This window comes from Ceratotherium simum, chromosome 18 (assembly GCF_057802395.1).
Source record: "Ceratotherium simum simum isolate JZ-2026a chromosome 18, ASM5780239v1, whole genome shotgun sequence".
NCBI classification, from domain to species: Eukaryota; Metazoa; Chordata; class Mammalia; order Perissodactyla; family Rhinocerotidae; genus Ceratotherium; species Ceratotherium simum.
This window is the reverse complement of record NC_141917.1, coordinates 191,585-206,925: the sequence shown is the minus strand read 5'-3', so window position 1 is coordinate 206,925 and position 15,341 is coordinate 191,585. Positions and strand designations below refer to the sequence as shown.

The window sequence follows — 15,341 nt, the reverse complement described above, 5'->3', positions numbered from 1 at the left end:
AAGAAAATGTGGCATAAGAATAAATATGCTACGCTCAATTGATTTTCCACAAGGGTGCCGAGGCCATTTAATGGGGAAAGAATAGTTTCTTCAACAAACGGTGTTGAGACAACTGGACATCCACATGCCTAAGAATGAAGTTGGACCCCTACCTCACACCATATGAAAAAATTAACCAAAGTTAGTTAAATGTAAGAGCTAAAACTATATGTAAGAGCTAAATGTAAGAGCTAAAACTATAAAACTCCTGAAGATAACATAGGGCTATATCTTCACGACCTTAAATTTGGTAACGGATTTTTCCATATGACACCAAAAGCGCAAGCAAAAAAAGAAAAAACAGATAAATTGGATTTCGTCAAAATTAAAAACTTGGGCTTCAAAGGACACTATTGAGAAAGTGAAAAGACAACCCACAGAATGGGATAAAATATTTGCAAATCATATATTGGCTAAGGGTCTAGCATCCAGACTATACAAAGAACTCTTACCACTCAACAACAAAAAGACAAACAATCCAACTGGGCAAAGGACTTGAATAGATATTTCTCAAAAGAAAATACATAAATGGTCAACAAACACATGAAAAGATGCTCAACATCATTAGTTCACTAGGGAAATGCAAATCAAACCCACAAGGAGATACCACTTCACACCCACTAGGATGGCTGTAATCAAAAAATGGAAAGTAAGAAGTGTTGGCGAGGATGTGGAGAAACTGGGACCCTTGTGAACTGCTGGTGGGGATGTAAAATGGTGCAGCTGCAGTGGAAAACAGTTTGGCAGTTCCTCACTGTTAAACATAGAATTACCATATGACCCAGCAACACCACTCCTAGGTCTATGCTCAAAAGAAATGACAACATATGTTCAACAAAATCTGACACACAAATGCTCACAGCACCATTATTCACAATAGCCAAAAAGTGTAAGCAACCCAATGCCCATCAACTGATGAATGGATAAACAAAATGTGGTGAATCCATACAGTGGAATATTACTCAGCCATCAAAAGGAATGAATCTGACACACACTTCAACTTGGATGAACTTTGAAAACATTATGCTACATGAAAGAACACAGACTCAAAAGGGCACATATCGATTCCATTTCTATGAAATGTCAGAACAGGCAAATCCATGGAGACAGAAAGTGGATGAGTGGTTGCCAGGGGCTGGGAAAGGAAGGAATATGGAGTGACTGCTAACGGGTATAGAGCTTCTGTTTGGAGTGAAGAAAATGTTTTGGAATTAGATAGAGGTGGTATTTGCAGGACTTTGGCAATATGCTAAATAAAAGCCATTGAGCTGTACATGTTTAAATGGTTAATTTTACGTTATGTGAATTTTACCTTTATAAAAAACTTATAGAACACCAATCTATACATAAATATAAAAAACTTCTGGAGTGGTGAGAGAGAAGGAATGGCAGGAGGGAAACGGGTGCAGAGAGTCTAGAAACGCCTGTGGGGACTCTGCACAGATGCAGCAGAGAAAGGGAGTGGCTGCCGGACTTGGGGTCAAAGGTGGGGATGGTGTGGGAGAGAACAGGAGGGCTCTGGAGTGACGGGTAGGGCTAGTGGGCAGGGATAGGGTCCCGGTGGTGAAGGCTGGAGCAGGAACAGGTGGACCGATGCTTCAGAAGGGTCCAGCCACAGCCACCGTGCCTGCTGTTCTCTGGGAAGCGGGTCCTCGGGGCTGGAGGCCAGTGTGCAAGGCCTTTCAACTCAAACAGGCGAGTCCTGAGCCGCACCCAGGCCTGGCCTCAGCCTGGGGGACGTTCCTCGCATCCTGAGAGGGTCGGCACTCGGTAGCCCACTTGGCCACTCCTCAAGGTCAAAGGTGAAGGGGATGGCTGACCTGCACCAGCCCAGGAGCCCCATCGAGGGGCTGCACCATTCCCCAAACAAGCCCTGAGCCTCAGAGCAGGGATGGTCGGGGGGGGACAGCAGGGACGATGAAGAGGGCGCCAGGGGACACTGCTTGGGAGGGCAGTGCAGACCCCCTCACTCTTCTTCATCCCAAGCCCCCTCCCCTCAGCAGGCGCTGAGACAGGACTCAGGCTCCATGCACCCCTCCCAGCCTTGTGCGCCACCCACCCACAGAGCCAAGTTCTCCCTCGGAGTCTCCAGCTCAGTGTCTGGAATAGCCCTAAAAATGCAGGTTATGGCAAAAAGCACCAAGAGCACATAAATGGTCTCCAGGTACCCCCTCTTGGGAGGTGTGGAAGAATTGAAGGAGCCGCCCATTGTCCCCCAGCCACAGGCCTTGCTGAATATCTACAGTCTGGGGTCCGATCTGGGCCGAGGTTTCTGCCCTAGGAATCCTAAATACCGGAGGTGAATATGACTGCAGTGGGTTGCTCCATTTTACTAAACACTCGTGCACTCTCCTCAAAAGGATGAAGTCTCTGTCAGATTGGACCCAACTCCCCACAAGAATGCCCTCTGAGGCAATATGAAGTCTGGCCCATGGAGACGCAGCTTCCTTCTCTGCCTCAGCAAAGGTCAGGGGGGCAGGAGGCCCTCCCCACTGGGCTCCTTGCAGCCTGCGCTGGCCTGGGCCAGGGTCCCTCCTGCAGCCGTGGACAGTGTTGTGGTGGGGCCAGTGGGGGGCCTGGGCACCACCGGGGACACACAGCGTGAGCTGGGCCCCACAGGGTGGTTTGTGGGCCTCATGCCTCTGCCAAACTCTGAGCTGACTGTGAGTTTCTCAGAGAAATCCGTCCATTTTAGACGATACAGATAAGCAAAAAAGAAAATAAAAAATCCCCCTGTGCAGCAGTGCCCACTGTCCCCGCTGGGTGTGTGCCCCCAGCCCTTTCCACACAGTCTGCATCCAGACTCAGCCAGTTTCAGCCTAGAAGTGCTCCTCTGTAAACGGGGGCACCGCCAGCCTTGGCTGCTGGAGGGAGACCCACATCAGGGCCACACTGCCCGCCAGCCGTTCACCTGCCCACGAGTGGGGACGGCCTGCACATCACCGCAGGGTCTCCTCCACTGTCACGGGGCTCAGACCCAGGAGCCTGCAGTCCCTGGCATGAGGCTCTAATGGCGGATGTTGGGTGGAGGCCGGCCAGTCTTAGGAGCCCGCCTTTGCCAGAGGCTGCCTGCAGACCCTCAGTGGGTCAGGCCGTTGAGCAGGCCAGGAGAAGTCCAGTTACACAAGTGTCAAGTCCCCAGAGCTTGGGGACAGATGGCCCAGGGCACGCACTCACGCACCCCTTCTGTGCCGAGGCCCTCGAGGACCAGAGCCTGGAGCTGGTCACACAGAGGCTGTGGGTGAGTCATGGGGCCATTCCCCATGACGACACTCAGGCGGCCACAGCTGGACACTTCCAAGGGGGGCAGCTGCCTCCAGCCCCTGCCCCTTGAACCAACCAGGAAACAGACAGAAGGAGGGACCCAAGGGTGGAGCTGCCCAAGGCCTCTGACTTCTGACCCTGGCCGGTCACCTGCCCTCCGTCGACACAAAGGGGGGTCACAGCGGCAACAGCAGGGTGGGCAGGTCCCTGAGGGTCTGTGCCACTCACAAAGTGTCCACAATCTGGGATTTTCGGCCACTCAAAAAAAGACTTTAGGGAAGAAATCTTTCTTGGTGCCACTAACTGAAACTGAGCGAATTCCTGGAACACGGGCCTTTCCGCCTTCCCAAGTGTGAGAACCAAGCCTGGTGCTCCCTGCCCGGAAGGAGGGGCCGAGCTGAGCCACCCAGCCCTGGCCCAGCTCTGGGCCTCCCCCATCAGCCGTCCCTGGGAGGGCTCAGGGCGCCAGTTCCAAGTCCCCCGCCAGCATCTGCCCGAAACCCTCCTGAGAGGAACGGGGCCAAGAGCAAAGGGCAATTAGCCCAACTCGCCCAGCGCGGGAGGGTCACAGGCCGGAGTTTCAACTCACTGCAGGGGGGGGGTGTCTGCCGCTCCTGGCGGGAAACTGAGGGAGCAGGAGCAGTGGAGGCGGACTGGCTGCCCTCAAAAGTCGAGTGCCGTTTTTCTTTTTTGTGAGAAGCCGCGCGTCGGCCCCCAGGGCCTGGAGATGTGAAGATGGGGTGGAGGAAGAGGGTGGGGTAGGAGGAGGAGGGGTCGGAGGAGGGGGAAGGGGGTGGGGGAAGGACCGCGCGCGAGGGTCTCCCTCGGACCCCGGGGCACTTACCCGGCCGGGGCGCGGAGGCTCAGGCGCGCCCGCGCGGGGAGCCCGCCCGGGCCGGGAGCGGTGGCGGCGCAGCTGCCGCCGCTCGCATCTCGGGGACCAAGCGGCGGCTGCGGCCGCGGAAGGACGGCCCCACCCCGGCACGCGAGCCCGCCCCGCCCCGGAGCCGCCGAGCGCGGGAGGCGGCAGGGGGCGCGCGCGCGCATCCCCGCCCGGGCAGTGGTCCTCCAGGGGCCGCGTGCGCCCGGTGGGGTCTCGCCCCGCGCCCCGCGCGTCCCCGTGGTCGCCCCAGGGTCTGTCCGCTCCCGGGCGCCCTGCGCTGTTCGAGGCCCGAGCTGCCGGCGGGCCCCCGACCCCCCACTCCGCGCCCCTCCCACCTGCGCCCGCGGAGCCGAGCGCGCCCCTGCCCGCGGCGCGGAGGTGCGGGGCCCAGGTTCCCCAGCCTCGGGGCCCGGCGGGCCTGATACGAGCGGGTAACGGGAGGATAGCGTGTCCCGCCCCGCCTGCTCCAATGGGTCGTTGCGAGAATCAAGAGGACTAAACGGTTTTACAAACTATAAAATATTAATATAATACTTTTGACCCTGAACTTCCCAGGAATGGCAGGGCCGTTCGTGCGACGTCCCATCCCGGACGCGTCAGGGTCCCACGGGCGGGAGCGCGCGGTGGGCACCCGGACCCCTCCGCTCCCCGCTCCTCCCTGGCTCCAGTGGGGCCCTTCCGACGCCTCAGCTGCACCCTCCTCCTCTTCTCTCCCCCCCCGACCGTCCTCGGCATTCCCGCTTCTCCGTCCCGGCGGACACGTCCTAGTTGAACCCCCGGTACCTTTATGGGGCTTGGACTACTGTCCAGCCCCAGAGAACCTGGGACACCCCGTGAACCTGACCTCACATCCTGAGGTCTCCACCCAACGTCTGAGGGCCCCGGGAGACCCCGGCCCGCTCTGGCTGCTGTCCTCCCCTGGACCCCCACGTCCAGTCCCCCGCCGACCCTCAGCACCCAAGCCCACCGACCGCGCGCCCCGCAGCCAGGCCTGTGGGGGCTCCGTCGCCCGCCCCTGCTCCCACAGTCGCAGCCAAGGGGGTCACTCCGGCCCCCCACCGAGCTGTGCGCAAAATTCCTTCTCCGGGAAGCCCCAGCCTCCTTCCTGGCCTCGCCGAGGCTCTGACTGAGCCCGCGCGCACCTCAGCACCTCGGGGAAACGCTGTCTGCAGACGCTCCCGGGACAGCCGCCTTTCCTGTGTCTCAGAACGGCCTCCCCAAATGCAACCCCCCCCACTGTCGGTCTCCTCTCCCTGCTCTGTCTTTTTTTTTTTTAAAGATTTTATTTATTTATTTTTTCCCCCCAAAGCCCCAGTAGATAGTTGTATGTCATAGCTGCACATCCTTCCAGTTGCTGCACGTGGGACGCGGCCCCAGCATAGCCGGAGAAGCCGTGCGTGCCCGGGATCCGAACCCGGGCCGCCAGCAGCGGAGCGCACGCGCCCAACCGCTAAGTCACGGGGCCGGCCCCCTGCTCTGTCTTTATAGTGCGTGTTCCCCCTGAAATTACAGCAGCTGCTTCGTGACTCCCGTGTGCAGCAGGTAAACCCACCAGGTCTGTGCTGATCTGGATCAGCAGAAGCCCAGGTGCCTACTGCAGAGCAGGGCTCAGAAATGTGGGCACAGTAAATGGCTTTTATTATTTTTTGACATGGAACAATGTGCCGCTATATTGCTGTATTTCTTAAGTTGTTAAAATTAGTAGTTGCATCTTGATCTAATTTTTGTAAAGTGCTTTATGCACAGAAAAAGTTTGGGTGAATAACTGAGGTTACAGGTGAAATTTAATTCCTTCTTTTTACTTTTTAACAGTTTTGCAAGAAGCATGTAGTACTTTTGTACCGTTTTTGTAGTTTTTTTCTTTTTGTTAAAGAAAATAAGCATGCGTATGACGTTGGGGGGCACATCTTAGAGTGGCAGAGGTGAGGTGGGTCTGCCTTTCGAAGCCCAGGCCTGTGGGGGGACCCTCAGACCCAGGAATGTGAGCGGGAACACCTGGGTGGGCGCCCCGGATTTGGAGCTTTGTAGTGAGAGCCGGCACTTCCCCTGCTTTTGAAGACAACACCCCCACATCTCAGGGAACCCCCTTCTAGCCTTGTCCAGGCACCAGTCACATCCACCCACCAAGTCCCACCAGGGAACTGGCTAGAGCAGGATGTGTCATTGCTGCTACTTCCTGGGACAAGGGCAGGTGAGGCTGTGCAGCCCAAGGTGCAGAAGAAAACAGGTGTCCACCTTCCCCCCTCCCCTCAGACTGCCCTTGATGGGCACAGGCCACCCACCTCAGCCATCCCCGGTGCTTGTCCCCAAAGCTCGTGGTCTCTGCAGACCATTGGGCAGTCAGTGGGACTGAACAGAAGTAGGATGACCCTTCCCAGGAAGGCACCACCTGTGAAGTCCCAGGGATCAGAGGAGCCTCCTTTGTGGGAGCCTCTGGGCATCCTGCCAGAACAAGGGTAGCGGCTCCAGCTCCCAGGCAGTATTCCCAGGAACTCACTGGGACATGTCTTCCCTCTGGCAACTTCCCATTCACACAGGTCGTCCGGGCACACAACAGTTTGCAGTGGACATTGAGCATCCCCTCTGTCTTCACCATCATGACCACTCTGCCCCCACTCCCACCACACAGGTCCAAATGCAGCTGGACACCCCCCAACCGCAGTGTTTCATTTCTGTCCTGAAGCACAGGGGACCCTGATCCAGGACGCCTTCTCCTCAGAACCTTCCAGTAGATGGCTCCATTCTCCGCCCTCCACTCAGGACCCCCAACTACAAACAGGCTCCGTGTGGCTGAGTCCTCCAATTCCCGCCTGAACCTCTGACCAGCTGTGGACAAATTCCTCTTTCCTGGGTCATTGTCCTCCCAGGGTGGGAAGGTGGCTGGCACCCAGCAGGGATGAGAGCTGGGGAAAGAGAAAGCCCCCGAGGTGCCACCCGCCCTCAAGCCCACGTCTGTGTCTCAGATGTGGCCGCCCCTCAAGCTCAGTGATGTGACAGCTATAGGAGCCGTCCCTCTACTCACAGGGCAGCCCTGCAGGAAAGGCTCAAGGCCAGTTTCAGCTCCACGACCCTCCCGAAGAGGCTCCCAGGACTGGCAGGGAGAGCCCTCCTCACGCCATGCCTCTCCCCTCCCCCGTCTGGTGCAGCGTCCTCCTCCACACCCTCCCTCCCCCAGACACAGGCTGCCCGGGAGCAGCCAGGGCCGTCCTCAGAGGCAGACAGGAGTGTGCTGTCCCCCTGGGGCCAGGTAGTGCCCATCGCAGGGGCCAGGCCACTCGGTCCTGGTGGGGGACAGCTGTGACGCTCCGAGCCAGCGGCTCACCTGCGTTTCTCTCTTTGGCAGCCCTTGTCCATGTGTTTCCTCTCTCCCACCTCACTTCTGGAGGCCAGAGAAGGATTGGGAGCATTTTGCCAAGAGCCACTGGGCAGCTCCCTGCTGTTGTCACTGAGCCATCCCTCGAATCCCCCCCTCCTGTCCAGCCTCCATTGCATCAGGAGGCTTCTTGCCACCTCGTGCAGGGTGTGGACAGCCAGGCGGGGCTTCCTGCTCCTGGGACACACTTCTATCGGTCAGCTCAGCTCAGGGCACCGGCAGCACCTAGCATGCGGCAAGGTGGGGGCAGGGAGGTGCAGGCCAGGAACCTGGGTGGGGCACACCCTCGCGTCTGCACAAGCATCCATTAGGGGCCCAGGGGCCGGGCCTGTAGACTGAGAGGGCCTAGCAGCTGGGGGTCTGGGCGCCTGCCTAGACTCTCACTCCGAGGACAGAGGCCCCAGGACAGAGGCCCCAGGAACAGGCAAGTGCCATTCGGTAGACAGATGTCCATCCTGGGAGGCCCTGGTGAGGCCGGGGGTCCAGGATTGCTTTAAAGCCACAGGTGTCTGAGATGGGGGCAAAGCAGAACATGAACCAGGGGCTCCGCTAGCCTGGGGACATTTGAATCAATAAAGTGCGATTCAGCACTTGTTCCTGAAAAGATGTTGATCGTGGCCCCGAATGGCAAATGGGCTTAGAGGCTGAGGCGGTGAAATACCCTCAGGGCGAGGGAGAGCCAGGCTCTGCCCCGCTAGTCTGACCCCGCCCCACACCTGGCCTCCCAGCGCCCCCACCAGGTGCCAACAGCCCTGCCTCTGCCCCTGCAGACCCTGACCTCTGCCAGCCGGTGCATCTTGGAGGCGCGTGGTGGGACCCGGCAGGTGGCCGCCCTCAGCAGGCCGGCCCTGCTCCTGGCATCGCCTCCTGTAAGGCTCCCTGTTAGCAGGGAGACCCTAGGGGTCTCACCCAACACGGGGGCACCACATAACTGAATGTTCGCTGCTCCTGGGGTGCGGAGCAGCAGCGGGACAGTGCCCTCCTTCTAGGGAAGCGGCTGGCCCTGGGGGCTGTGGCCCAGGGGGCTGTGGCCCAGGAGAGGCGAGCCTAGCTTGGCCCTGGGGCTGTGCGCTTCCTGGGGGAGGCCTGCGGGTAACGCTGAAGCCAGGAGACCTTCAGGGCAAGAACCCACGCTGGTGAAGAGGGCTCTGCCATTACCCCCATCTGCCCTGGCCTCGGTCTGATCCTGGAACAGCAGTGCCTCCCAGGGCTTCTCAGATGCTGTTTCCTCTGACTGGACGCTCTTCCTCACGTATCCTGGCCTGTCCTCACTTTCTTCAGCTTAAACATCCCCTTCCAGCGGAGGCCACCCCTATGCCCCTCATCACCTGACATCTGGGTTTATTGGGGGGGCACTGCAGGAACTTTCATCCACTTTGTACCCTGTGACAGCCCCATAGGCAAGAACTGCCCATTGTGGGGGCAGAAGGGAGAGGATGGAAGGAGTGAGAGGGGAGGGAGGGGGAGGAAGAAGGGAGGACAGGGAGGAGGGGCAACTTACTACAGTTATTTCCTGACTTATTTACCATAATTTATTTCCTTTCTTGTACACCCCCAGCCCTGAGTGAACAATGACTCATTTGCTTGGTTTTCTTTGAAACTACAGTTGTCCTCCACACCCTTCGGCAGCTCTGTAAAATGACCCTTCCGCAGGGTTCCCCCCACACCCCACAGCGACAGCTCCCTCCAGGCACTGCCCACGCACCTGCTTCCTTGGCCTGTGCCTGTTGCTTCCATGTTTCCTGAATCCCAGGCCTTCCTCTTGGCTTACTCAGTTTTGCTGGAGCACATCCTCCAAGAGCTTCCTAGTTAAAGGAACGCTGGAGGAAAATTTCTTGAAAATTTCATCTGCCTGTACAGCTGAGGGATGACTTGACCAAGGACAGAAGTCAAGGTGGAAACAGCTTTCCCTCCACACCTGAGGTCTGCGCCTCGAGGCTGCTGCTGCTGCCTAAGTCTCACAAGGGCCTGGGCTCCTCTTGGAGGGTGGGGGTCTCCTCTTTGGCCCTGGGCCCAAGGTCCTCACTGCAGCTTTGTCCATCCTCGGAGCTGGGCACCAGTTTGCCCTTCCAAACTAGCCTCACCTGTTAGTTCTGGAAAATGCCCCCCTTTTTGTTTTGAAATTTTCTTCCCCACAGTTTTCTCTGTTCTCTTTTTCCCTTCCATATACAAAATTACAAAATATAAAATAACTGTATTTTTAATTTCTAAGACTTATTTCTCATTCTGTATTCTTTCTTTCTTATACAATGGTTCTTTTCTAATGGATGCATTATCTTCTGCCATCTCTGAGATCTCAGCTGTAGACTGTGGGGGTTCTAAGATGTTTCTTCTGTCCCTGAATTGCTTCTTTTAGAAAAGTCAGGTGGCTTGGCTGAGCCTCACACAGGAGTGAGGTACTGCCCTGAGCGGGCATCTGATGCTGGGCTTGTTGGGTGGTGGGTATCCGCAGGCACGTTCTTGGTGGTGGTCTCTCTGACCTCCTACCTGGGGGTGGGGGGGCTCGCCCTGCAGGAAGCTTTCAGGCCCCTCCCTGCTTCACTGCCATGCCCTCCTGAGCCTTTGTGGCCCTGCGGGGACTGGCAGCTTCTCCCTGGAACTTGTCCTTCCCAGGTCTTGGGGGCAGGTGCCTCCTGTGTCATCAGAGGCTGAAGCTTTGTTTCCCTCTCTGGTTCTCTGCAGTTTCAAGAGGAACTTGCCCATCTTAAAACCTCCCTGAATTGTTGGCAGCTAGTGTGAACCTATTTAACACAAGGTAAGGCCAGCCCAGTTGGCCTGGAGTACCATCTGGTGGGAAGAGTGGACAGGTCAGATGTGCCCTCTGCATTCTCCCACCTCCCTGCATGAAGAGGGCAGGGTCAAGGTGCCCTCCATCCACAGGCAAGCCTAACCACTGTTTATCATGTGACCTTGGCCAAATTATGGGCCCTCTCTGGGTCTCCATTTTGTTATCTATAAACCAGGTAAGTATACACCAATGGAACAGAATAGAGAGCCCAGAAATAAACCCTCACATATATGGTCAATGATATTTGACAAGGGTGCCAAGACCGTTCAATGGGGAAAGGATAGTCTTTCCAACAAATGGTGCTGGGAAAAATGGACATCCACATACAAAAGAATGGAGTTGGACCCTTACCCAACAGCATGTACAAAAATTATCTAAAAAATGGATCAAAGGTATAAAATAAGAGATAAAACTCATAGAACAAAACATAGGAGAAAAGCCTTATGACCTTGGATTTGGCAATGATTTCTTACATATGACACCAAAAGCACAGGCAACAAAAGAAAAAACTAGATAAATTAGACTACATCAAAATTAAAACTTTTGTGCATCCAAGGACAGTATCAAGAGAGTGAAAAGGCCACCTGTCATAGAATGGGAGAAAATATTGCAAATTATGTATCTGATAGGGATTAATTCCAGAATATATAAAAATCCCTTACACTTCAACAATAACAAGACAAACAACCAATTTAAAAATGGGCAAAGGACTTGAATAGACATTTCTCCAAAGAAGACATACAAATGGCCAATAAGCACATGAAAAGATGCTCAGCATCACTAGTCATTAGGGAAATGAAAATCAAAACCACCATGAGATACTACCTCACACCCATTAGGATGGCTATTATCAAAAAATAAGCGTTGGTGAGAATGTGGAGAAACTGGAACCCTTGTGCACTGCTGGTGGGGATGTGAAATGGTGCAGCTGCTATGGAGAACAGTATGGCGGTTCCTCAAAAAATTATACATAGAATTACCACATGATCCACCACTTCTGGGTATATAACCAAAAGAATTAAAAGCAGGGACTTGAAGAGGCAGTTGTACACCAATGTTCACAGCAGCATTATTCACAATAGCCAAAAGGTGGAAACAAACCAAATGTCCATGGACAGACGAGCGGATGAACAAAATGTGGTCCATCCAGTTGAATATTATTCAGCCTTAAAAAGGAAGGAAATTCTGACACATGCCACAACATGGCTGGACCTTGAGGACATTATACTAAGTGAAATAAGCCAGTTACAAAAAGACAAATCCTGTGTGATTCTACTGATATGAGGTCCCTAAAGAAGTGAAATTCATAGAGACAGAAAATGGAATGGTTGGTGCCAGGCGCTGGGGGACATGGATGGAGAGTTATTGTTTAATAAGGACAGAGTTTCAGATTGGGAAGATGAAAAAGTTCTAGAGATGGATGGTGGTGATGGTTGCACAACAATGTGAATGTGCTTAATGCCACTGAACTGTACACTTAAAACTGGTTAAAGTGGTAAATTTTATGTTACATATATTTTAACACACACACACACACACACACACACACACACACACAGCTAGAATCCCCCTTTATCCACTTATCCACCAGGTATGTATGAGGCAGACATGGGCCAGCTTCCTGGAGCCTCCAGTCTAGTGGGGGTCAAACATTGATCAAATAATCATATACACAAGCTCACAGGCACACTCAAACTTACAAGTGCACCCAGGAATATGTACATTCTGCACTTAAACGCTATGGAGAAGTACAGCGAACTCCGAGCTGGCCCAGGCCCATGTCCATTGGGTGGTGTGAGGGTGAGGGGCTGTGTGTGAGAAGAGCACACACCGCCCAGCTGCTCTGGTCAGCACCTTCTAGGGCAGCAGGGAGGCCCCTGCGTGTGGGGGGCCTTAGTCAGAGGGATTCGGGTGACAGGAGGACCCAGTGTCGACCCCGCAGCAGCAAGGAGAGCACAACTCTGCCTGCAGCCCCGACCCTCCCCAGGGAAGAGTAATAGCCCCCACCTCCCGGCACCCAGGGGTGCCCACTCCCCAGCTGTCTGTGTCCAGACCCCACCTGCTCTCCTCCTTGACCAGGCTCATCTAGACCAGGACAGTGCTTCTCCCAGCTGGCTAAGTTGACTTTAGCAGTGACCAGGGCAATGGCCACAAGTCAAACCGTCCTATTCTGGGATTACTTTCCTCTTCAAGTCGACCTCGAGGTTTGAAGCTGGGTGAGAATTCCCGGTGCTCTGAGCAGGTTCTTCATTTTCCCCTACGTCAAATCAGGAGATGGGTCATCCACACACTGTTCAACTGGCAAGCGAGGGAGTGTGTGAGAGCAGGTGACCAGGAGCACAGTGACCAGGAGACAAGGGATGGGGGATGAGGGACAGAGGATGGGGGATAGGGGATGGAGGATGGGGACAGGGGACGGGGGAATGGGAAGATGGAAGATGGGGAGGAGGGATGAAGGATGGGGGAGGTGGGACAGGGGATAAGGGATGGGAGATGTGGATGGGGGAGGTGGGCAATTAAGGACTGGGAACCGGGCACCGTGCGTTCTTTGTCTGCCCCATCCCACAAACCCGACTCTAAGAGGCCCAGGATACAGCTTGTGTGTGGAGCAAGGTGATGAATGAAAAGCTGCCAAAGTGTGTGTTTCCCCAGTGACTTCCTAGGGCACCGTGCTGCCTCATGGCTTGAAGCCCCACTCTCTCTGGTTTCTCTATTGCTTCTGTGAATTTCATGCTGGCAGGTTCCTGGGGTCAGGGCTCCACTAAGGCATGACCACACTGCCCCCATGTGGCCAACTGACTGCTCTTGGGGCTGCCTTTGGCTCTCAGTGCAGGCGTCCAAGTTTTCTGCTGAGACAGGGGCGGAGGGCATCCAAGGGAAGGCATCCTTGCCCTGCGTGGGCAGCTGGGCTGGCCTGAGGCTCAGGAAGGCTTGCTCCTGACCATCAGGTAGCCCAGTCTCCCCAGCAGGATCCCCAAGTTCCCTAAGCCCACCTGCCGCCTTGCAGAGAGTGCAGCCCATTACTATCCCCTCAGAGCCCAGAGTGGCTGCCCAATCTCCCACCCTCATCACCATCTCCCAACCCACCTGCTCCTCAATGTGCCTCCACTGGCCGAAACCCTTGACTCCCACTGAGGGGGTCTATGCCACATACTTGAGTGCCTGTACCACACCCCTGAGTATCTGTACACTTGCCAGAGAGTATCTGTACCACACGCCTGAGAGAATCTGTACCACACGCCTGAGAGTATCTGTACCACACCCGAGTATCTGTACCACACGCCTGAGTATCTGTACCACACCTGAGTATCTGTACCACACTCGAGAGAATCTGTACCACACGCCTGAGTGTATCTGTACCACACCCGAGTATCTGTACCACACGCCTGTGTGTTCCCCTCCACACCCCTTTGAGGTGCTGAAAAGCCCACACTATTTTCATCCAAGAACAACCCTACATTCTAATGAGGGAAGATAAGATTTCAACCCATCCAAAATCTGACCTTTTCTTTGTAAAATTCTCTATTTCACCTTTTCTTCACTTCCCTGAATCAGGAAATGCAGAGCTAATCACACATTTACACAATTCCTCACTGTGACTGATAGAGTGTGCAAGAACAGACCTCCCAGCATCCGCTGTCAGGCACTGAATGATCCACAGAGATTAAACATCTTCTCTGTACCTGGGGGCAGGTGCCTCACCAGGGCCATGAGCCGCCATTGCTCTGAGACCAGCTCAAGAGGGCTCCAGCTTCCAGGGGACCCAGGAAGACCCTAGGGTCCAGGCGGCTGCAGGTGCGGGTAGTGGGGGTGGGTGGGAAAGCCAACATGTGGGGGACTGGGGCTCCCTTGTGCACAGGTGGAAAGAGCGCAGTGAGGCTGGATGGGTAGACATGTCTCCTGCCTTCACTCGGAGCTTGTGGTCTTTGCAGGCCTGAGACTGAGGGAGAAATGAAAGCAGCGTCTTCCAGAGGCACCTCTAGGAGCTGTGGGTGCAGATGGGGGACAGGGAGGCAGCAGAGGTTACTGGGTGGCTAGGGGGTGACGGCGTGGGGTCTATTAGCTGGAAGATGTTGAGTCCAAGGTGTCCAGGATAACCCAGGGAGAAGTCATCTATGTGCCAGGATGTGCGGGCCGGGGGTCTGGGGCCTCAGAGTCTGAAGCTTGGTGCCTGGGGTGTAAAGGCCTCTTGGAGTTGGGAATTTGGAGTTTGGGGTCAAGACTGACCTCACTGGGGTAAAACTTGGGGTCATGTGCTGGTGCTATATCATGAGTGTGTTGACATCCAGAGAGGCATCCAATACGGAAAGGGGTGGAAATCCTCAAAGACCTCCCCATGGGGGGGTCCAGTCTCTCAGCCCCACAGATTTTTTACCCTAACCCCACATACTGTGATCAGTGATGTTCTAATCCCTCTAATCACGGACACCAGACAAGAAACCTAAAGCCCTGCAGGGCCCCCTCCCCAACCAGCATAGCATAAGCCCCCAACAACAGACCCCCGTAGACACCAATTTCTGATGCCCCAGACCCATTTATAAATCGCTGACACCCATCCAGAACCCAAATGTCATCACAACCCGTGCCCCAAATTCTGGTTTGGGGAAGCACACTTAAAAGGGGGGAGGCAAACAGCCTAAAGTGATTCTGTGAGGGGCAGGACAAAGGGCCACCCTGGGACTAGCTGTGCGCCGACAGCGGGCGATGCTGGTGCCCTCACGGGCTGGCTGTACCACTCACTCTACTTTCATGTTTAAAACTCGTAATTAACAGACCATCACAGGGCACCGAGTTGAATCACTGGTACATGACAGAAACCCACATGCTTCTAAACCAAATTTGGGTTTGTATGTCCAAAGAAATTTTCTGAAATTTAAAATAACTCCTGTAAGAGAGGACAGATGTTACCTCTAGAGTTCCATAAGCAGAGCCGCGTGGACACCCCAGAAGGTGTCCCGGGCCCCTAGGAGCTCCCACATGCATCTGAGACGGAC

At 55.0% G+C, this 15,341-nt stretch overlaps 1 protein-coding gene across 2 annotated transcripts in view; it reads right to left on the bottom strand.

Annotated features, from left to right (window-relative positions):
* AHRR (aryl hydrocarbon receptor repressor) overlaps positions 1-4,220 on the bottom strand; it is an 82,711-nt gene extending 78,491 nt beyond the window's left edge. For both annotated transcript variants that reach the window (XM_087443073.1, XM_087443074.1), the window contains exon 1: positions 4,148-4,220. The gene's annotated coding sequence lies outside the window, so the exon portion shown is untranslated. The remainder of the gene's footprint in view (positions 1-4,147) is intronic.
* Between the last annotated feature and the right edge of the window lie 11,121 nt (positions 4,221-15,341).